This window comes from Aphelocoma coerulescens, chromosome 3, assembly GCF_041296385.1.
Source record: "Aphelocoma coerulescens isolate FSJ_1873_10779 chromosome 3, UR_Acoe_1.0, whole genome shotgun sequence".
Lineage (NCBI taxonomy): Eukaryota > Metazoa > Chordata > Aves > Passeriformes > Corvidae > Aphelocoma > Aphelocoma coerulescens.
In genome coordinates, this window is record NC_091016.1 from 4,353,862 (window position 1) to 4,376,476 (window position 22,615).

At 42.6% G+C, this 22,615-nt stretch overlaps 2 long non-coding RNA genes across 16 annotated transcripts in view; both read right to left on the minus strand.

Moving 5' to 3' along the window:
* Nucleotides 1-695: 695 nt before the first annotated feature.
* On the minus strand, nucleotides 696-5,163 carry LOC138107557 (uncharacterized). Its single transcript, XR_011149609.1, has 3 exons — nucleotides 3,670-5,163; nucleotides 2,695-2,804; nucleotides 696-1,402 (listed from the first exon to the last, which is right to left on the minus strand). It is a non-coding gene; the product is annotated as an uncharacterized lncRNA (long non-coding RNA).
* Nucleotides 5,164-6,863: 1,700 nt separating this feature from the next.
* The window catches only part of LOC138107555 (uncharacterized), a 108,376-nt gene continuing 92,624 nt past the window's right edge, over nucleotides 6,864-22,615 (minus strand). For 3 of the 15 annotated variants that reach the window (XR_011149593.1, XR_011149589.1, XR_011149590.1), the window contains 5 exons: nucleotides 20,364-20,480; nucleotides 19,526-19,678; nucleotides 13,408-16,100; nucleotides 10,649-10,776; nucleotides 6,865-9,020 (listed from right to left, as the gene is read on the minus strand). This is a non-coding gene — a long non-coding RNA (uncharacterized lncRNA). Of the gene's footprint in view, nucleotides 9,021-9,387; nucleotides 9,584-10,648; nucleotides 10,777-13,407; nucleotides 16,101-19,498; nucleotides 19,679-20,363; nucleotides 20,481-22,615 lie in introns of all 15 variants that reach the window. The other 12 variants (XR_011149597.1, XR_011149595.1, XR_011149592.1 and 9 more) reach the window with 12 other exon arrangements.

Consider the following 22,615-nt stretch of genomic DNA (forward strand, 5'->3'; position numbering starts at 1 on the left):
CTCTTCCCCTGCCAGGAGTGCTGCAGCCTCGTGCACTTGATCCTTTAATTGGCCCATGTGCAGGCTGGACAGCTCTCCCTTTATTATTGTTATTATTATGCAATCAGACACTACTTACTTACAGAATGTGCTGGAGATGCACTATTTATACAGAAACCATGTACACGGAGACCCATTTTCTCCATGGTGATTGCAGATAATGTGGAAAGCTCTGCTTTCATTCATTAGTAGAGCAAAAGAGATAGTCAGGATTATTTGGTATAATTCACAGCACTTCAAAATGCATATATTTTCATAATACTCTAAATCTATCACTTGGGCTGGTAACTCAAGCATGTGACAACTGCTTTGCTGTAGTGCTGTCATCTTAAAATTGGGGTGGTGCCTTTTTTTACTGGAACAGGCCAACCTGGATTTGTGGTGGGTGACCATTGTGCAGTATTTGTAGGACTGCTCAGAGCTCACGAGGAACCCTGGCACCTCCAGAGCCCCCAGAGTCAAGAGCTTGGGGAACCACCAAGGTGAGAACCTGTTTTCATAGAATCATAGAATGGTTAGAGCTGGATAGGAACCTTGACAATCGTCCAGTTCCAACCCCCCAAAAAGGCACAAGTCAGAGAAAAAGAAAAAAATCTAAGAAATTTTGTTTCTTGGGTTGAAAAATAGAACCACTGAGTTAATTTTATTGAGTTCATTTTGTTTAGGAGAAAAGTATCTTTTAGTATTTCTTTTGGATAAAATTTTGTGCTGCATCTACTCAGTGTTATTTTCTGACAAGGTGAGTAAGCAAAACTCTTTCAGATTTCTTATTTCATATCCATTCCTTTCTTGCCTTATCAGGACCATCCTTGGGCTGCACTGGGCAGTGCTGGATGAGCCTTGCCACTTACATTCACACAAACATCCAGCTCCATCCTGTAAAAATCTCTGAGTTTAAGCCCAGCTTTAAAGACACAGTTTCAAAAACTCTTTCCAACTAGAGGTAACCTTTGGCAAATCTTTATCATTTCCAAGCATGGGTGGAGATTTTTTCTAAAAAAAATGCAGATGGCAATTTCTGACAGCCATTTACAACTTTTTCACCCAACCATCATGTGCACGTAGACCTCACCACCCTCACAGCATGGCTTGTCCACTGGAGACAGGATTTAAAATATCACTGCTTTAAGTGATTAAACTTGCCTTACACTCCTGAGACCATCATGTGGGGGTTTATCCTTTTCTCCTTCCACCCCTCATCTCTCTGTGACTTTGCTGGGCACTGTGGTGTATTTGCCCACCTCTGGAAATCAGCTGTATAATTTACATCTCTAACTTCAGTTGCTTGCTGACCAGGGCTTGTCTTTTAGTATCACAGATTAAAATGTTCCAGTTGTCACCTGAAAATCTTCCTCGGCCCATCCTGGGAAAAGGAAATGTGGTCAGACAGGCTTTCCCCTCAGGTCCCAGCTTCTCCCACCTTTACTAAACCCAAGGTTGCCTGTGTACCTGATTTCCCAACTCAATCCCTCTAATCAGTTATATATTTTTAAATAATTGTCTGAAAAATGGACAGAAATGATGAGGATCATTTACCAATGAGAGCTGCCTTTATTGCTGCCATTCTCCCATGTGTGTATTTGCTTCTCTGTCTTAACACCTGAAATGTTTGGGAAAAAATTTAAGCATGGCCAATGACCACATTTAATGCAGGAACTCTGGCAACTCTGGGCTCTGTATTTACAGCTCTGTCATGTTCCTGTCTTGTACTGACCTGGAGGATTTTTTTTTTCTGATCTGATGAAAAGGTTGTCTGTCATGATGTGGTTATTGCAGCACAAAATACTGCCTAAAACTTTACCCTGAACAAATTTTGTACAAGGAGAGTTTACCCCAGAATTCCAAAGGAGGTGAAATCCTCCTCGTGCTCTCCAAAGGGGGACACTGCTTGGGGTAAATAAAACTGGGGTGAGTCTCAAAATCCATCATGGAGCCTCAGTCTTAAGTGCACTTTCGGATCCCAGCTAAAGCCACTCTGCTCCAAGAGTTACTCCAGTGAACTTGGAGTTTATCATGGATTAACATGGATAATCATTGATGTATGAGTCAGAAATTTTAAAATGACATGTAATAATCATCCTGTGTGGCTTGAAAAACATTCAAGGTACTTTCAGCCTTATCAAATGATGCTGTTCAATGACTGTTGCCAACCACAAAGAGGAATAATTTCTAATTAATTAAGATCTTCACAAATTTCACATCCCTTTCCATTCACATTGTCCATGAACAGATTGTGATTTTTCTTTTTTTTTTTTTTTTCCATTAGACATAATTATTCCCAAAGTCCTTTGTGGAGGGAACGGTGACTTTTCCTGCCTCTGTAGCTGGTTCAAAGGTAAGACATGGTATTTGGGAAGCAGACAGGAGGTGCTGTGCTCACAGACTGCTTACGTGGGGCTGGTTCTTTTCCCTGACTGAATGAATGTGACCTAGGGAAGTCTCTCCATTTAAGTTCGTTGTGTTATTTGTTCAGAACTTCTCTCTGCAATTTTTTTAAATGTTCTGGTTCACTCACTGTTAGAATGGCTGGAGGCAGCAAATGCCACTCCTGGCCCCCTTAAATCACAGGAAGTATTTTGTATGGCAGTGCAGGACTATATTCTTTCAAAATGCAGAATCCTTAGTTAAGGGCTTAACTATAAAATATTTACTTACTCTGCCGAGTCCTTCGTCAGCCACTGCTTGTGGGCCCTTTATGAGCAGTTACCTGAGCTACTCCCCCACCACTGTAAACATGAACCTTCACTCTGGTAACTTTTTAAGAGCTGTAGTAAAAAAAAAAAAAGAACGTCAAGAATTGCTGTCCAAGTCCTTTTAAAGTCGAGTCCATGAGGCAGCTCCACTCCCCTGGCCAAAGGGAGGGCTGGGTGGCTTGTTTTTCAGTGGGACACAAAGCCAAGAGGGCTCTGTTTTCACATGCTAATGAAGCCCAAGGTGGCAGGAATTTGGCAGAGCCTGATCCGAGCAGTTTTGGGCCAGGATGGAACTGGCCAGGGCATTACATTGAAGCATCACTGAACACAAACCTACAGCCTGCTCCTAAAACTTCATCAGAAATTAATCCAGTGCCAAATGCCCTCTCCACAGCCCATTTTTTTTGGCAAAGTGTTTTTCAGCATAAGTGATAAATATTTTGGTAATTTAAGAGCCCAGTGTTCAGACCCTGGATCATTTGCTTTCTTTCCAGAAATGCTTTGGAGGTGCTGAAAGTCTCCAAAACATGCCCAGTGAGCTTCCCAGTGAGCTAAAGGGTACATTAACCTAGGGGAGATGCATTTCAGAGCACGTGTGCTGTACATCATTAGCATCATCTTCAAACTTTACAAGTGCTTCAGAAAAAAAAATAAGAAAAAAGATCAGAGCAAATTATAACTTCTTAAAGCAAATTTTGGAAGTTCACTTGTGTTCCAACGTCATGCCCCTGAGGCACAAACACAACAACTGCCCCACACCGAAGTCAGTGGGGCTGCTCTGAATCCCAGGTTGGGGATGCTCTGACTGCTCGGGGTGCCACTCCTCTGTCCCAGGAATGCCACCTGCTGCACTGGGCATGGGAAGATGTGTCCACAGCAGCTCCTGCAAAAACCAAGCAGAAAGCCCAACCTCTGCCAGATCAGGTGATTTAGTTACCTTCAGGTGAAGAGCGGCTGTTCTTTGCCACGTCTTTCTGGACAGGAATTCAGCTCTGCATTTTAACAGAAAAAGTTGGAAATAAAGTATTTTCAGGTGAGGGGGAGAAATTCCAAGTTCCTTAAAATTACTGTGAAATTGATAAATAAATAAACACATGGTGTGGGATTCAGTCACCTCCCTTTCCTTTCTTCCCCCCCCTAGAAATCCATTCCCAGCTGGATTTTCCCCAAGATGTTAATACTGTGCTGGGTTTAATGCTGACTGAAGCAAGGTAGCAAGTGGCTATTGCAGGCCTAACATGCCTGTTGTGCCAGGGAACAGCGTGAGCTTTCAACTCAGCAAACAAGGTGAACTTTGTTGGGTCATCCCTCTGCTTTTGCCTGCCTTGGTCAGGTTATGTGCTCACAATGAGGATGACTTAATTCAGGATCAGTTTATTTGTACTTTCCTCAGTCAAGGCCTGATTAGTAAGGCTGGAAACAGTGTTCAACCCAAAGATGTTTTTTTTGGTTTTTTGGTTTTTTTCTGGAAAACAAGTTCTTCTTTTGAAGAACTGGTCTGAAGTTTGTAGTAGCAGCTTTGTAGGCAGTTTGTCTGCTCACAGAGCTGATGTTCCTGATTGTGAAACAAGAAGCTGAAACATTCTAGGTACAGCCAGGCAAAGGCAATCTTTCCATTTTCTGCTTCCTAGAGTGCACTTGCAAAGGAGAACACTCTTTAGTTGTTCCTCTTCAGCATGAATTCCTGTTCCATCTCCTTCATTACTCAGATCTAGTCCATCAGATCAGAGGCCTGTGTCTCTGTAATGTGACACAGAACCAGCACTGGAAATGGGCTTTAAATGGTGCCACTGTGTTGATTTAGTTGGATTTTACCTGAGAAACAATATGCAAATTAAAGCATTACTCAAAAAGGTGTGCACCGTACTTAAAAATATACCTTTAGTGCTCAGGATCCAAACATTCCTGTTTTCTGTTTCCAGTATTCATCAGCTCCACTTCCCGTTGGTTTTCTTTCTTTAAATCTGATGCTGCTCCTAGGATGTGTGTGCTTGTATTTGTGTGCATGTGTCGGCCCATGATTGTTTCTACTGCTAAAGCTGGCAATGTAGCTACTGTTTTCCAAGCTCAGTTACTATTTTGGCAAAGCATGGGTATTTGGGGATATGAAAACTGCTCAGCTGCCTTAAGGAAAAAAAATTTCCATAGGTTTTTGTTTCCATACTTTCCAGTTTTCCACTCATCAGCTGCAGGCTCATGTTGAAAAATGTCTTTCAGTGTCAGAACTTCAGAACTTGCGAACCCCAGCAATGGGGGGGGGGCAAGTTCACTGTCTCTGAGCAGGTCTGTCTGCTAATAAGGGAAAAAATACAAGTAACACAAGCAGATGAATATTAACTAATACCAAAGCACACCTAACCCCTCTGAATTGCTTTCTCTGTTCACATTCTTGCCATTTGAGCAGCAGGGCAGCACCAGCTCTCCTCACATACTGCAGCCTGAGCAAACAGCTCCAAAGGGCCAAAAGAAGCAAATAAAATGTATTTGTTATTACGGCTGACCTTAGGCAGGCAGTATGTGGAGCTGCGGGAATCATCTGCGGAATCTCTGATTATAAGTATGGTGATAACTGGTAAAACTGTGCTGAACTACTGTGAAACAATTCAGGTAGTCAGCAAACAGGGCTAATTGCTAGTTTGGGGGAGATTATGGGTAATTTACTGCCCACTGAGGGCTTCTACCTAAAAATAAGCTTTTTTTTTTTTCCTCCCTTTGGACAGCACTTGCATGCTAATGTAGAATTCCTGATGCAATTACATGTGAAGAGGACATTCAGATGCACTTCCATAAATGCCCTTCTGCTTCTCAATTACATTAACTGTCTTTGTAGATCCTTTGATAGAAACCATATTCTTCACTTTTTTTTTAAATGGAGAGCAGGCACTGAGCTAGACTTTGCTGTTATCCAAGATGTCCCGATCAAAGGGCTGAGGGTAACACAATAAACACAAGGAAAGAAACTACTGCTGGTTTCCAACACAAACTTAACGGGAAAGTGTCAAGTGAGCAGCTACTGACAATTCCAGCCCCGAAACCAAATGCTCTTGTGTGAAACTCCACCTTTGAGAAGAACAAATATCCACAGAGTGTTTTGGCTATAATTATTCATTTAAGGGGAAAAAGAAAAAAGTGCTGAATTCAGTTTGCTAAAGTCAAGACATTAATATTTTTGGCAAGTGAAGATGTAAACCTAATGTTTAAATGAAATGTCATCCCCTGGGTTCACATTTGCCCACTGAACTACGGTGCAAACCCTCCGCAGACCTTCATACAATACACATTTTTCAGTTCATTGAAGAAGGCCCCTGCTGCTTCTCAAGGAAAACTAACTTGCAGAAGCAAAATAAATACTGGCATGGCAGTGCAGCAGCGGAGCCTCGGAGCACAGATGTGCAGCACTGCCGGCTTTTCCATCAGATAAGGAGCATCCAGACATAATCAGTCCAGTGTCTGGGACACGGCCCACGCTGCGCCGCTGCCCAAGTATGGCCTGACAGACACATGCAGGGTGTGCGCGGGCTGGGCGGCAACGAGCTGACAGCGCTGCAGAGCAGGCCTGTTATGTCTATAGCCAAGTGTTTGTGTAATGTAGCCTGGCCTTTGAAACAGCCTCAGAAATCAGGGCACAAATGGAGCTTTGTGAGGAGCTGCCAGGGATGTACCTGCTGGATGGGGACGTTGGCCAAAGGAGGGGGCAGCCCTGGCGTGTCACACTGGGAAGCTTCTGTCAGCTGCCCGTCCAACCAGCGGGGCTGCTACACAGCTGCTCCTGGAGAAAAAGTGTACTTTATATATATATATATATATATAAACACACACACATGTGAGGGCCAGCAAGATGATGAGAGGGGTGGAGCACCTCTCTGATGAGGAAAGGCTGAGAGAATGGCGATTGTCCAGCCTGGAAAAGAGAAGGCTTTGGGGTGACCTAATTGCGGCTTTCCAGTGGCTGAAGGGAGCCTACAAGGGAACATGGAGAGAGACCATTTCCAAGGGCCTGGTGGGACAGGACAAGGGGGAATGGCTTCACACTGAAGGAGAGTAGGTTTAAATTGGCTGTTAGGAAAAAAAAAGTCTTTGCTGGGAGGGTGGTGAGGCCCTGGCACTGTGGCTGCCCCATCCCTGGAAGTGTCCAAGGCCAGGCTGGACAGGGCTTGGAGCAACCTGGGATAGTGGAAGGTGTCCCTGCCCATGGCAGGGGGTGAAAGCTTGAGATGAACTTTAAGGTCCATTCCACCCAAACCATTCTGTGATTCAAATGCATATTTATATCTGTATACACACACACAGATATTTACACACAGATATAGATGTGTATATATATATGACCTCATGTTTAATTGTGGGCCCTGGGCCTAACTGCACTGTGGCATGCAAAGGGTTACTGCTGTCTGCTTTTAGGAAAGACACCTCTTAAAAAAGCAAAAAAAGTAAATTTAACCCTACGGAAATACAGCTCCCTGGACCTGTGGTAGTTCCTATTAAGATATACAAAGTATCTCAGCAAGGGGAAATTTAACTTACATACAACACATGATTTTAAGTAAAGAAATATTGATGGAGCAGAGGGGGGGGGACAAGTATTTTTTTAGCTCTAATTTATGGCTGAGCAGCTTCATTTTAGGTACTTCATGGGAATATTTTAAACCAAGCCTGCATAATATTAAAATAAGTTAAAATGTATGTAAAATTTATGAGAGCATGTCAGGTGCAATGCTTGATAAAGTAAGTTTAATGCTTCAGAATTTTTTTCTTCAGGCAGAGAAAGCTGAATCCTGCAATTCTAGGTTACAGTATAATTTTAGAAACTCTTTTCCATTATACCATTCTTTTATTAATGAGATCCAACCCAATTTAACAAAAAGAGGTAAATTCCTAAAGAGTTTGTGGAAAGTCCTCAGCAGGTTGGAAGCTGGGAGTGTGTGATAAAAGGGGGTATTCTCCTGTTCATAGGATCTACTCAGTTTTACAGAAACACAGAGGAAATCAATTCACAACAAACTTTCCAAGTGTGCCTCTCCAGCGCGGTTTTCCTCCTGGAAATGCCGCCTGGCTCCATGAGCAAACAAAAGCTTTGGCAGTTGACAAGGGCTGTACATCACTTTGAAAACTCTTCATTTACCGGGGGTGTGTCATGTTGCTTCATTGTGTGACACTCCCAATTATCGTGACAGAGCTAAATGACAAAGTACTGTCACCCCACTGAAAATTCAGAGCAGCTTCTTTCCATTTTTCTGCCTGGTCATGGGAACGTCGCTGAGCCGGTACAAAGGAGCGGCAGGAGCCGCAAACAGGGGCTGCAATGGCTGCAAACTGCTCTGCTCTATTAAAAATTCAGCTCCTCGGCAATATTAAATCTGAATTTACTTCCATCAAACAGAAACTTAGCATATCTCATTCTTCCATTATAAAATATTGACATCAGGAATAGTGAATCCTGAAATGAAGATTATAGATGAAAACTATGTGCTTGGTAATTATAATTTTTTTCTTTGTTATTATTCCTTTCCTCTGAGGATTGCACAGGCTGTTGCAAACAGTAATGAAGTTAGCATGCAATGCCAATGCAAAGTGTGCTGCAAAGTTACTCCTGCCCTCATTATGGATGAGGGAGGCGAGACAGCAGGAGGAGGGAGATTTCCCCAGCCAAACCCGCACACGGGCGGGACAGCCTCCGCCTCACGTCTTAATCAGCATCCCTGGTGAGGAGACCCTCAGTGCCATCTTGTTTCTGTCTCCTTTTGTTCTGCCATTTCCCTGGGTTTTTTTAGGTCTGTACTGGAGCTCAGAGCTATTAATATCAATGACACTTTTTTTGTCACTAACCAAGCAGCCGGTTCGCAAACCCTTTCACTGCCCTGCCTTGTAACTCTCGTGAATTACCAGAGCACTGAAAAACAGTTACAGGCATGGAAGTGTCCAACCCCTCATCCCACCAGCCCTTCCTTGGGGCCTGACACCACAGTATGAAGAGACCAACACCTTGGCCAACCTGCACTGGGATAACCCTTTGGTTCCTGCCTGTGGAGACAGCACATGGCTCAGGATGGCTTCCAACACAAGAGCCATGGCATCAGCCCCTGAAATTCCCACCTGGCCGATGAATGTGATCATGGCTGGTGCCTCTCGCCAAGGTGATCACGCAGAGAGGTCCCACTGGGCAGGGTGGTGTTGTTTGAGGGGCTCCTCCACATCCTCTTGAACCCTCCTCGTGGCCTGCAGATGTTCTTGAGGAGTGTGATGTATCCCAGGTGCGACACCGGATACTGAGTCTGTCTCATGTGCTTCCTACAAAAATCAATCCAAATCAATAAAGTGCCCACCCTCCTCCCACAGTGCTTGCAGAGGTTCAAAGGCAGGACCAATTACTCTTAAGGTGGAATTGTCAGGTGTCAGATGAGAATAGAAAAGTTGAATCATTATGTTTAGGAACAGATTTATTTAGAGAGCTTGAAGAATTTGTTTTGCTATCAACAGGTCTATAAAAAGTACTGTCTAGTAGAAACCAATACCTTGCAAAATGATAGGGGGATGTTGTTTGGGGTTTTTTTTCCCTTTTCTCTTTTTTTTGCACCAATCAAACACAGAGCTGCCCCATAAACCAGGGTAAACTCCCACCCAAGCTGAGGGCAGCCATGGCAGTAAAGCTCCTGACCTTGAAGGGCATTTGGTCACAATCCTCCTTGCCATACACATCGCCGTTCCGGTTCCCATTTCCCCATGCTTCATTTATGTATAACATATAAATATCTTTATCATGCACTCATTTTTTTTGGTTTGGTTCCAAAACTGAGATCCTTGCCAGCCTCCAGGTCTAAAGCTTCATGTGAACCTCTGACCCTGCCAAGACCCTAGCACAGAAATACCACAGCATATTACCAGCACAGAAGATGTTCCCAAGTTTAACAGTTCTCAGCCCAGAACACCAAACCCTCTCCTAGCACTCCCAACAAATCAATATGCATTATTATTACATGCTCAGATACTACATCAGATTTCTGCTCATGCCAAAATTTCAGCTAGCTGTTCCCTGGAGTATTTATGCTTGTGTACTGTATTTAACAACAGCCCATTCAAAATGCTCACAGCTCCTAGGAATGAAATGCACATAATTTAGGAATAGCTGTCTGGCTATTCAGGCATCATGCTGTGTCAAGGGAAAATTAAATCTCTGACTCTCCCCCCCTCTTTTAAAACAAACCTGTACTTTGCATCATATTTTGGGGAGCTGCATGGAAGTTTCATAAAGACCAAGTGGCCTTAGCTCTTTTTTTTCCTGTTTAATGGCAGTGCCTCCCCATTAATGCTCCAAAATGATACAGTAGTTTAAAAAAAAAGCTCTCAGCATGCAGGCATTGTATCACATTAAGAAATCAGGATTTTCTAGGCACTGCACAGCATTAATTACACTGAGCATGCTGCAAATTTAAATTAAATGATATGCCATGTTCTGTTGTAAATATCAAAATGGATTGCAAGATAGAGCCCCACATTTACTTCTGATTGGCATTTGTGCACTGAACAGGATCAGAAAATCTCTATGATATATAATTTCTTTTTGTTTTAAGCATACATGATGCAAATGTACTTTTTATTTTCAGGAGTACCTAAGAACACAGGTACAGGTTAGAACTTGTCTGTACTGAAAAAAACCCAAACAAACCCTCTCTCAATAATAACAACAACAGCAATAAAAGAACAGAAACAGCCCTCTTCGCCCTCATTTCCTTTCCAACATAAAAGAATAAAATACGTTTCTCTTCCCTCCCAGCAAGTATTTACAATGTAGGGAATGGAGAGCACCGAGAGGAAAATGGGGAATACGACGTCAGCAGGAAGCAGGAGGATCTGATTTTGTCATGTGCGTTTGAGTACTGGGATCCCATGGAAGCAAATGCTGTGGGGGTTCAACTCACCCAAGCAGGGAAGGGCTGCTCTTCCAGCTGGAGTTTCAGACAGATGAGAAGTGAGGGGTGAGCTGGGACTGTCTCTACTCTGTTGTGATGAGGGAAGCCTGATTTGGTGATGCCATGGGAAGAAGTGTCTGAAGAGAACAGAAACAATGAACAAAAGGTCTGTCAGTATTTGTATTTTTCTTGGCATTGGTATTTTGCAGTTTTACATTATCGGGTTGAATGGTCACAATCTCAGCAGCCTCTGCCCTTAACAACTGGGTGAGGAGCATTTCTAGTGTAATTTCACATGTTTCTGTGTGACTAAATACTGGACAAATATTTTACAACTCTGCACATCAGAGAAAGGATGGCATTTAGTTAATTCTATAGAAAAGGCCTTAAAAAAAATCCTCTGTATTTTTCAGGGCTTATTTAAGGCCTGGGTGAAACGATGAGCACTGAGCTGAGAAGCACAGGTGAGTGTCAATCTGAACTGGCTCAAAGGCACAAGGCATGAAGGAGACACAGCAAAAAAGTGTGGGCAGGGACATGCAGAGCCACTGACATGTCTTCAAACCCAGCATCACCATATTCCTTCTAAATTATCTTATCTTTTGTGTCTCTTTTGCTCCTAGGCCTTGTTTTCCTGGCCCATTTTGCAGCAGTCCTGCATGTGGGAGAAGCTGTGGAATGCCTGATGAAAAGAGGTGGTTGAACAACTGGCCTTCAGCTCTGTCACCATCTTTCAGTGCTTGCAAAAAAAACCCCAAACAAACAAAAAAGAAAAAAAACCCCAAACCAAAGACAGTTTATGTGCAGCTCAGGAAGCTCTCAACAATGTGTCTGTGATTTAATAACACATCTTCCCAAAATGACACTTACCCTAATATTCACTGAGAAAAAGAAGGCTGAGCAGCACACAAGGCACTGCTATTGCAACAACAAACAGCCAAACTACCAGGTATTTATTTTTCAATGTACACAGTTGTTGGGGGAGAATGAAAATGATTCTTTGACATTCTGCCAGAGCCATAGAAAGCCCTGTGCTTCCCCTACTCCCATGTTCCTGACAAGAAACACCTCACAAATTCTAATAAATAGAGAATAGAAATAAATACTTTAACTACACAGCATTGGGTTTCAAATGGCTTCCTGAATCAGAAAGTGCTGCTCGTCTGTCTTCCTTATTTCCACACTCTGTAATGGTGGCTCTCCAAAAGTTAAAGTGAGATGGATACTACAAGGATCACAGACACTGCACTGGGAAACCAAGTATCAATGGTACATCCAGATTTATGGTAGGTGATGGCAGTAAAGTGAAAGTGAAACTGTTTGCACAGTCTGTATTGTTGCCCATTACTGTGTATTTGCCCTTTTTTCTTGCTTAGCTGCAGCTGGAAGAACGGAAAATTGTACCTTATATACAGTATTAGGAGACACTTTCTGATCGTAAGGTCAATCAGACTGGTTTAGCTGCTTGAGGTATTTATGGCACAATCACTCAGTGTCTTTAAGGAAAGGTTAGATACATTTATGGGAAAGGTATTTTGCAGAAGCTTTCCTGCTTCATAGAGGTCTTGGACAAAATGACCCAGGAGGCTCCTTCCAAGTCTATCAAATGTGGTGCCCTGATTGATGCTGTTTCCCCCCAAAGTCTTTTCAAAACACAAAGCAGTGTTATAAAATTTAATATGATACACTATATAACTTTAACACAATGCCATTTTCTTACAGGAAATGGTTAGCTGGTAGCACAGGGGCCTTGTGCAAGAGGAAGAAAAGTAGAAAAAAAAGAATTGCAGTGCAGTTTCTCTGCCGAGGGATATCGACTGTAACATTTACTCTGTGTCTGAGCACGGACCCTCAGCTGTGCAGGGGGACACCAAGCCAGGGAAGGATATAAGGAACCAGACTGTGGAATTTATTTCTCCAGAAAAGCCTGACAAGGCCTGAGGTAATTTTCTCTGCTGTGCCATAATAATTCCCTCAATGCTGGGAGGCAAATGGAGGCGCAGCTCTCCTGGTAAATCACCGCCTGGCGCTGTATCAGCTGGGCACGAGGCGGAGCTGCCTGGGGACAGGGACCAGGAGAGTCCCAGCCCTCCTGCACAGCCACAAGGGCCGTAGCTCAGGTGTGTCCTGCACCAACAGCACCAGTGAGGACACCACCACAATGAGAAGAGCCTGTTCTGTAACTAAGCACTCTGCCATGGCTTTGTCCTGGCCTGCTGCCATCCCAGCAGCACTCATGGAGCGGGCGGAGCAAATCCCTGAAAACTGCAAGCTCCAGAAAATGCACTTCTAAAAAAGGGCAGCAGCACCCCTGGTAACGTGTTTGTCTGCTGACTAAAGACTCAGCAGGAGAGCTTGGGCCACATTTCCCTTGTCTGAATACAAGATTGACTGTCAGGCAGAATGCTCTCCAGGTCTTCTATGTTTCCACCAAACCATTTAGTAAAATGATAATATTTTTCTCCCTACTAAACTTCCCCTTTTATTTTTTTGTTTTAAATTGCTGAATGTTTCCTAAATTGACTTTTCTTTTTTTTTCCTTGAAACAATTAACATATTTAGAAGTTAAAGTCATGTCATGATTTTCTTTTTTTTTTTTTTTAAAAAACCCAACCAGATTCTCTGGGCCATCTGGTTGAAACACTCTGGTCAGCCACCACTGCTCTGTATTAAGCTTTAATTTTAGGTTCTCACAGGAAAAAAAAAAGAAAAAAATACCCAGAATTTTACTGAATTGGAGTTTACTCTCAAACCCATTTTATACTAACCTTTTTATTTTCACTCCAGCTGATTTACTTAAAGGCCAAAGTCGTTTTCCAAAAATCAGCTCCCAGCCCCCATCTTCTCGGGATAGCCCTGACAGGAAATAACAACTCCGTGCACAGACACTCCAAAGCCTTTTGAAGTCTCACAAATGTGAGCTGTTCACTTTTGCAGAGCAGGCTGGGATTAACTCTTTTGTTAACCTTATAACCTCATCCATGAGGAAGAAAAATAGCCAATCCCTTTGGTTTTGTTTTTTTTTTCATTTTTAATTTGGAAGCTTGCAGCTTTCTCTACCCAAACATTTGTGAGCTCACCCTACAGACAGGAGCAGAAAAGCCCATGGGAAGCCCCCTCTCCCTGAGGTGCTCCCCAAAGCACCTTTTGGGCCCTCCCAGTAGGCTGCACTCAAAGTGTTCTCACTGGAAACTATTTTCCCTTTACAGAAGGGTCATGTGTCTCTATATTGGTGGGAGCAAATAACAACCTTTTGGTCCTTTTCAACATGTTCCATCAATGCATTTTCCTGATTCCCACATCAAAAAAGCAACTTTTAGAATGAAAACTCTGACCTGGGTGTAATCCTGACAGTGCTCCATTTGCTCATCCTTAGCTTCATCCCTGCATTGCAGGGCAGAGCAAAAAGCTCATGTTGGAATAGCTCTTCTCACTGGAGTCAAAATGGTAAAACTTGGCTCAGAGGTAAGGAATGAGCAGGAATTTCAAAGGCAGAAAAATTTATCTCCTGCTCTCTGTCTTACACTGTGGTGCACTGTAGTGGTTGGAAGATTTAACTTCCAAGCATCCCATCCATATAAATCCTCATGGACAACAGCTCCCCAGCTGCTGCTTTTAGGGTGATTCAGCTCAGCAGCTGGAATCTGCCAGGGGATGAGGGTTGAGATAAGGATGGATAAAAACTTTCTGTAGTCTTCAGATGTTGGTCAAGAGTTGGGATTAGGGAAGAGCCAAAGCCAAACAGAGCACTCCCAGCTCCCTCTCCTCAGTGTGTTACACGAGGTGTTTGGTGGAAGGACCACGGGTTTGGGCCAGCTCTGCCTCTCTCTGCTCAGCTCACACCATTAACTGCTCTGAGGATACAGCCCCTCTTGGGCTTTCTGCTCTTGAAAGATTTACACTTGGTTTAAATCTCAGTTCAAAGCTCCACTTTAGCTTTTAGGAGGCCAAGACACTTAAAAATCTCCGATGGGAAGGACAAGTGAGGAAGGCAGAGTATCTCTCCCTTGCAAAGATGTTCAACTCCACTTTGGCGAGGAGTTTCCAGCTGCTTTGCTGGATAAACTGACACATCACAGTTCTTAAAGTGCAAGGGTGCCCTTCACCTTCACAGGCAGAGAAAAGAGGCAGTAGGAAGAGTAAGAGGAACCAGAATAATAAAGGCAGGATCCAACTGGTTTTTTACTTTCTTTGATCTTTGAAAATGGGAAAACCCATTCGGGATCATGAATTTCCAGACTGGGCTGTATGCACCATTAATTGTTCCATGAAGCAGAGCTGGTCTGCTATTGTTGCATCCTCCAAAAACAGCTGTTACTATGAGCTCTTTGGGGCTCAGGAACTCCATTTCCCAGTTTTCAGTTAATACTTCAGTGATCATATATAAATAATAGTAATGATAATCATAACAATACCTGGCTCGCCATTATGTTGTACTCAGTCTTTGTGATGCCTCTCTCACAATAAAATCTGTGTATTAAACACTTTAATTGAAACTCTCAATAAACAGAGATATTTTTACTTGTGCTGTTATATTCACAATGATCACAAAGCACTTTACAGAATCAAATACAAGTAGCCAGTCTGATCCTTCTACAGAGGATTTTGTGCATCTCAGTAGTGAGTAACAAAGCTGCTGTATAGACCATTAATTGTCAAACATACCGTGTTTTGGGGTTTGTCCTGGCTGAGCAGCATCCAAAAGCTTGGGGTCTGTCCTTCAGATTGGTCTAAAGTCTCCAGAGCCACCACAAGTAATGTGACAAGAGGGACGGGACGGTCTCACCGACCAGACAAGAACAGGCTGCGATGTCTCATTATCAAGGTCCCTGGGTCAGAAAGAAAAAAAAAACAAACCAATTTGTAATTTCCCTGGTTTAGGAAAAAGGCCATGGAAGTCTTGGAGCTGAGTATTGAGCAGCCTCCATGGGGTCACTGCAAGGGGACAAGGCAAGTCCTGGCCCTGCAAACGCTCACGGTAAATGGTGCCTCCCGAGGTTTGAGAGGGTCTCCAGCTTTGGGGCTTGTACCAGGTACTTCTGGAGCTGTGAGAAGTGAAGAGCTTTGCTCCCTCCTGTATAATTGATAAATTACCATTGTTAGTACTAAACAATATTACTGAGCACAGAATGGAAACACGCTAATGCTTTATCCAGCTCAAGCAATTCTGCTCCTGTGCTCACACTGTTCTTAAATGTGCTAGGTATTTGTTTGATGAAACAATAAGTTTTAGAAAAGAGAAAAATAAGAACTTCAAAGATAATAGAAACCTTGGCTACGTACTTTACCACAGGCAGCTGTGAATAAGCTTCAGTACTCTTTATTTTTAACATTCCAGATATGTAATTTAATGCAGGTCTAATGACAGTCTCGAACATACTGCTTTAATCGAAATTGTTCAAGCTCTGTTCTGTGACAAGGGCTCACAAGATACCAGCAGGGTTGTCCATTTTCCCCACTTCTGTAGGGAAAAGAAAAGGGAGGGGAGGGGGACACTCTTGAACTTATGTTGCTATTGATGTGTAATATACAATAAAAAAACAGTTAAATTTCAATTACCCACAGGTAATTATAATTTTATTGTTTGACTGTACTAGGGGGATTTTTGTAATTCCCAAGACTAATAATTTTCTGTAATTTTACAGGTTGTCAAATAAACTATTAAAGATTATCTTTGAAAAGGATTCTGCAATTGTAAGGACATATCATACTGTTCCTGTACATTATTAGTAATTAGAGATCCCTGGATAGTGAAATATCCACACTATATGCTAGCTGCTGGATACCATATTTTCTCACAGCCTCCTGTAATCTTGAACCAAAGCTTTCAAACTTCTCAGCCACTGAGTCATGTCCAAACTTTTATTAATATTCACTGAGCACTCATTAAGCAATTCTGGTGTGTTCGATACATTAAACCTGTGCTTCCTGATGGGGAAAGCAAAGGCTCCCAGCTCCATCCCAGAGCAGTGGAAACAAACACAAAAGGGCCAGTTCTGAGCTTTATCCCCTGAAGAGGATATAGGGAAGAAGCAACGTTTATACCAGCACAGAAGATGTGAATCTGCCCTGACAACGCCTTCTGACAATGATGTGGTTTGCACAACAAGATGGAGCTGTACTTCCTGATTTTATCCTAAAAATAGGCATAGATGCAGATATGCTGGGGATCAGCATTTTCTGTCCTCAAGGAGGGAAATGGGATGGGCAGGGTCTCCAACCCACAAGAAGCAAGAGAATTGGAGGTATTCCCTCAATCCTCATCAGCAAGTCCCCCAAATTCACTGGGGTGTCAGTGAGGAACTCCCCAGGCCAGCAGAGCCCAACATCCGCACAGCTGAGCAGGCAGCAGCAACTTCTCCCACGCAATCTGGGAGAAGCCAGAGGCCACTGAAGCAGTGTGTGCTGGGTGACAGCTTCCTTCACCTGTACAGGGCTTGGGTGAGATTCTCCCAGCCTTGGAAGGGATGTAATCCTGAGGAGGACCAAAGGAGGGAAGAGCTGAGAGGAAGAGCAGCCTCTGGAAGCATGGCAGGAGCAGCTGGCACAACCTGCAAGGGCAGCAGGCTGGGGTTCAGCAGCTAAGAGATGGCTGAGCTCTCGCCTGCAGAGCCATCAAAGGCACCATTCTTAGCTGGCAGCGTTGTTTATTGCAGCTGCCCCAGGAGAGCGTCACTATTTGTTTTATTGGCCTCTTGGATGGCTGTGTGGTGAGGGCTCTGTGCGGGGGGAAACTTCACCGCATTAAGAGCAGTCTGAGGACATGGGGACTCTCAGGCCTCCACCCCTAGGGCCTGTGGGGACACCCAGCAGGGGCAGCATCTCAGGGCTCTGGACACATCTGCAGGAGGGGCTTGCCCTCCTCCCGGTGCCAGTAAGCCTCTGTGGCAGCTGCAGCGCTCAGCAAGGGGTCTGGTGAGGGATTTCCCTCACACCAGGGAGCGCGGAGGGTGGATTGTGTTGGTTTTACAGCGGCATGGAGCCGGTGGAGCAGTATAAAGATACGGGAGCACAGGGAAGGATTAAGGCCAATGGACTGCAGCTCCCTGCCTTCCTCCAGAGACAACTTGGAGCCAATCAAAGGTATTAAATCCGAGGAGTCTCTGTAGATACACACACTGAGCTCTCTTTTCTGAGACCTGCTTGCCTTGCTGTCCCAAGCTCATCCAGCACCTATGGAAGGTGTGGGAAGAAGGATAACTGATAATTTGGAGAGCTCTTCAATCAGTGGCATTTCCTGCTCCTCTCTGCCTACTAACCCAGCTCAATGAGACTGAACCCATTACTCCAGATGATTGGCACTTACAATAAATAGAGAGAAAATCCAAAGCCCGCAGAGAAGGCTCAATATGTTTCTGGAGAACAGACGGCACCATATACAAACACAGAGCCCTCTTTCCCCTTAATTCTGGTCTGTGCTTTTTCTGCTTAACGCATTCCTTGTTGCAAGGAGAACACGTTCTGACAATTGAATAGTGAAAGCAATTAGAAACAGAATTAATTGATAAAATTAAAGCCCTGCTTTCCTTATGTTTGTCATATGACTACAAATATTGTCACTGCCATTAATATTAATTAATATAATTATCAATGTTTCTAATCCCTACACATTTTGTTGAAAAGTTACTCTTAGCTCAAGAATATAATTGTTAAGTCGTGAAAATGTTAAGTAGCAGCTAAGCAAGTCCAAAGAATTAATAGCAAACTGTAGTTTATCCAGGGATTAGACTTTTAGCAATACATAATCACCTCTTCATGTGTTCATCCACATAAAATACCTTCCATCCCTCACTGCACTTCTGCCTACTTGTCCTTGCAGCGCACAGTCTTCAAGAATTTAAAGAAGAAAGAAGGTAGTAAGTAAACATTCTGTGCAGTTGCACACTGTTCTTCAAGGTAAGTCACTGCACCAAGAGTTCTGTGCCCTCAGCTGAGAGCAATGTCAAGGTCAATTATTTCAGGCTGAAAGCCCTAATGCAGGATAGTTTTGTGATCAGAATAATCTGTGTAACACTGCAAAGCAATTCCTCTCTCTCCCGGCTTCCCCACACGTTGTCTCTCAGTTTGGAATGTCACAGATTATTGGAATAATCCAAAGGACTGCCCTGCCATGCTGCTGCCAGCTGAGCAGGTTTCCCTGGTGGGTACCACCAGCACTCCGAGGGCACAGGGATATGGAGCAGAGCCTTCCCTGCCGCCTGCCCAGTTCCTCGACGGACACACAGCAATTCCTGCCTGGCAGAGCATCCCAGCAGCAGTGCTAGGTGCAGTATTAATCAGCTCTTCTGGAAAACAGCCAAAGTGCTTTAAAGGCCTTTGGTGTAGGGTGGAGGGATTTTTCTGCTAGAAGAGAATAATGTAATCATTTTGCTATTAATTTTTAATTGTATGTTGCTCTGCATTATTACCAATCCATACTGATTTTCCTGAGAGAAATGGGGATGCTGTGCAAGTGGTTTCTGTTAAGAATGCTGTTGGGCCACGCTGGAAAAGAAGTGACAGAAAAAAGCTGTTCTTCAAAGTTATTGCAGTCACCTGCTGCTGTCTATTCCTACAAGGTATCACATTAAATACTTATAAAATGTAGGAGCTTAAAAAGATTCATGGAGAAGTACCAGAGTTTTCCCTGTTGTTAGGTATTTTTCTTTGCTTATTTTTGTGGGGTTTTGTTTCATTTCTTTTCTTTTAATGGCCACCCTTTGTAAGGAAAAGTTACTTCTGAGAAATCTTTTGCAAGCAAACTAAACCCGCTGACATGGATGAAATAATCAGCAACAAGAGTACGAAATACATGAATTCTTCTCGGAAGACAATCATCAAAAATGCTAAGATTCAGCCCACTGATACAGTTAAACTTACTTGTAGAGAAATGATTGTATCACTCACTTGTGCCCACTCACAAATCCTCCATTTCATCTCAGAGAAAGCTGGCCACGAGGGAACAGGAAATCTTTAATCTGCTTTTCTCCATTTCTTCAAATATCTGGCTCTTATCAACCCGCATCGAACATGAGCGACACAACAACTTCATGTCCTCCACTTCATAAAACAAATGCAAACAAAGCTCAGACACGTCTCTAGTGTGAGATGGACTAAGCACAACAAAGTATTGCAGGGGAGCAAGGCTGAAAAGCACTTCTAAAAAGGCAGCACTGGCTGCAAATTCAGGAAGAAGAAACCAATTAGCCAAAAAACAAGTTATGTAGAAAAATCTACTTTGCCACTGACCTAAGCATCAGGAGGAGGGTAAGAGGGGCCCTTCATCTGTTCACCCCAGTATTTGAATATTATCCTTTGCAAAGAAAAGTCATGCCTTATTTTCCTCTTGAATCCCTAATGCTAATTATATATTTCAATATAACACTATTTGTATTATACAATATCCTATAATGCATAATCCCTACAGTAAAACACTCTATGATAAATATTTTATACTATTACATATTAATATACTAATGTATTAATAAAATAAACATGCATAAATATATATATGCTAGCTTAAACAGTTACATACTATAACTTACTAAAAATTATTACATTTTTGGGCAGATATTCAAGGTTGACATAATTTTTGGACAGCTGGGAAATTCTGGTGAGAATTTGCAAAGTTTGCACCCAATTCAGTTGAATTAGTTTCAAAATAGAGAAATAGATGATTTGATAAAAAAGAATTAGACACATTAAATTTCCAGTTAAAAAAAAAAAAAATCCAGAAATTTTTTACCTGGTCAGTTCCAACCTGTAGTTTTAGTCCTGCCATAAGCCCATGATCATCAGTGAAAAATGTGCCTTTGTCTTCTCCATATCCAGTGCTGCAGGAGCTCCAGGATTCAGGAAAGCTCTGAAATATTCACAGTAAGTCCAGTAAGCACTTTCCCAAACCGTAATGCTTTCCTGAGCTGGGGCCAAAATAGGTCAAGTAAAGGGAACCGAAACTGCAGACTATGAAGCAACCTGCCCATAATTCCCAGCAAATCAACAATTAAACCTCTTGTACAGCAGCCTCTGCTAGGGGGACTGCATTTATCAATCCAGGAATTAATAAAGGCATATTATTGCAAAATTTAATACACAGTACATTATTAATTTGGATTATCCTGTTGCTTCACAGCTTTGAAAAAAATAAAAGCTACTGAATTTGCAGTCATCTTTGGTAGCGAGGTTCTCTTCCTCTGCCTGTTTGAGATATTTCTTTCCATCTCCTGCAACCATCATGTTTCAGTCCCTGAGAGCTGTAGATATTTATTCAGTGCCCTTCTATCTTGGCCATCACAAACAGCTCTCTGATAACAAATCACACTCTGAGCATCATTTGCTACCAGAAAGGATCCTCAAGAAGCACATGCTCTGTGATACAGGATATCCCCTGCTTTGCTATGCATGCCATAAAGAGTTTCACAAAATCAGCTTCCTTGCATTGAGAGAGTACAAATGCATCATCTTAGGAGTTTTACCACTTCTTACTGCCTGTTTAGGCTTCGTACTTAGTCCCTGCTCCCTTGCTCTTCAAATGAATGCTGCTACTTAAACAGAGAACTGATATGTGCTTAGTGAGAGATTCAAGGATTTCAGCTATCAATAGAGGCTTAATTATGTGCTGGTGGATGCTCAGGTACTATAACGATGGCTGTTGTATAAATTGCACAAAGCCAGCACAGAAGAGACCACTCACAGCTCATCATACACTCTGCTCCAGCAATTTACACAAAATAAAACATAATGCATGATATTAACTTGCATCTTCCTTGCCTATGTCATAACCCATCATGTAATGTGATGTTATTCCATGTCGTGTCATGTGTAACATGATGCAATACAATGTCACACTTCAGGAAATATTACTAAGCAAGGACTGATTCTTGTTATCAGTTCAGAATGTGAGCTTCTGATCCAAACATATTGTGGCTGTGGCTGAAGGGAAGGCATCAAACCGAGAGCTATGCTGGGCAAATGTTTTTCTTCTCTGGCTTGGCCAGCAGATGTCCATTTGTCAGGTTTGGGTTCAATTGAGATTTCTTTGTCACGAGCACTTTCTCTTGTAAAAGAAATAGCAATTTTATGGCAAGCCAAATACTGAAAAGAAAAGCCCTTAGAAATACATAATAAATGTATATTAGCGAGACAGAAAATTGGAAAATGGCCACCTGCCAGCAGCCACATAAATTTTGGAGCCAATGCATTTTTCTGCCATTATGCATCATCACAGGAATTGCAAATATTTATTAAAAGTATTAAAATGGTGAGAATGTTAAATGTTTCCTTCAGTAGTGGAAATTCGCACTGCCACATAGAAGATAGGATATTCTGATACAATGTTTATTAAAATGACTTCATTTTATTAGGCTGTCGTACACAATAAATGTGCAGGTACAGTTAACAAAAGATCTATTGTGGATACAGGAGATTTGTGAGTAACACTTCAAAAAAAATAATCTCCTCTGAACTCTATTCATATAAAAAGCATGCTACAAACTTTCATTAACTTCCTTAGAACCAATTATTTTCCGAGCTTATTTTCTTTTTCTGCCATCCCCCTGTATTTTGTAAGTCAATTTGTTTGCTCATGTTTTAATGCTTAACAGGATTAAATGCAGTTTATCTTTAATTTATATACAAGTAAGCCGAGTGTGGATGTGGAGCAGGCAACAAAATATGACGATTATTTTGGGGTTCATTTACAGGTCTAAACAGGAAAGACTGTAATATACTGGGACCTCAGTATCTTTTCATCCATAAACAAAACATTATTAAAAGATCGGTGGGAGCTCCATAACATTGATTGAGAAGAAAATCACATTCCAGTTTTGCCCACATTTTCTGCTGGGATTAATCACAGTGATTTTGTTTCTATGGTTCTTGTTGCAGCAAGATACAGACTCATGCACACCCTGACAGGGTAACTTTGCTGGTTGGCTTTGCTGGGCTCTGAGCCCCTTCTAGCAGTGCCTGAGCACTGATGCGGACAGTGACATAATC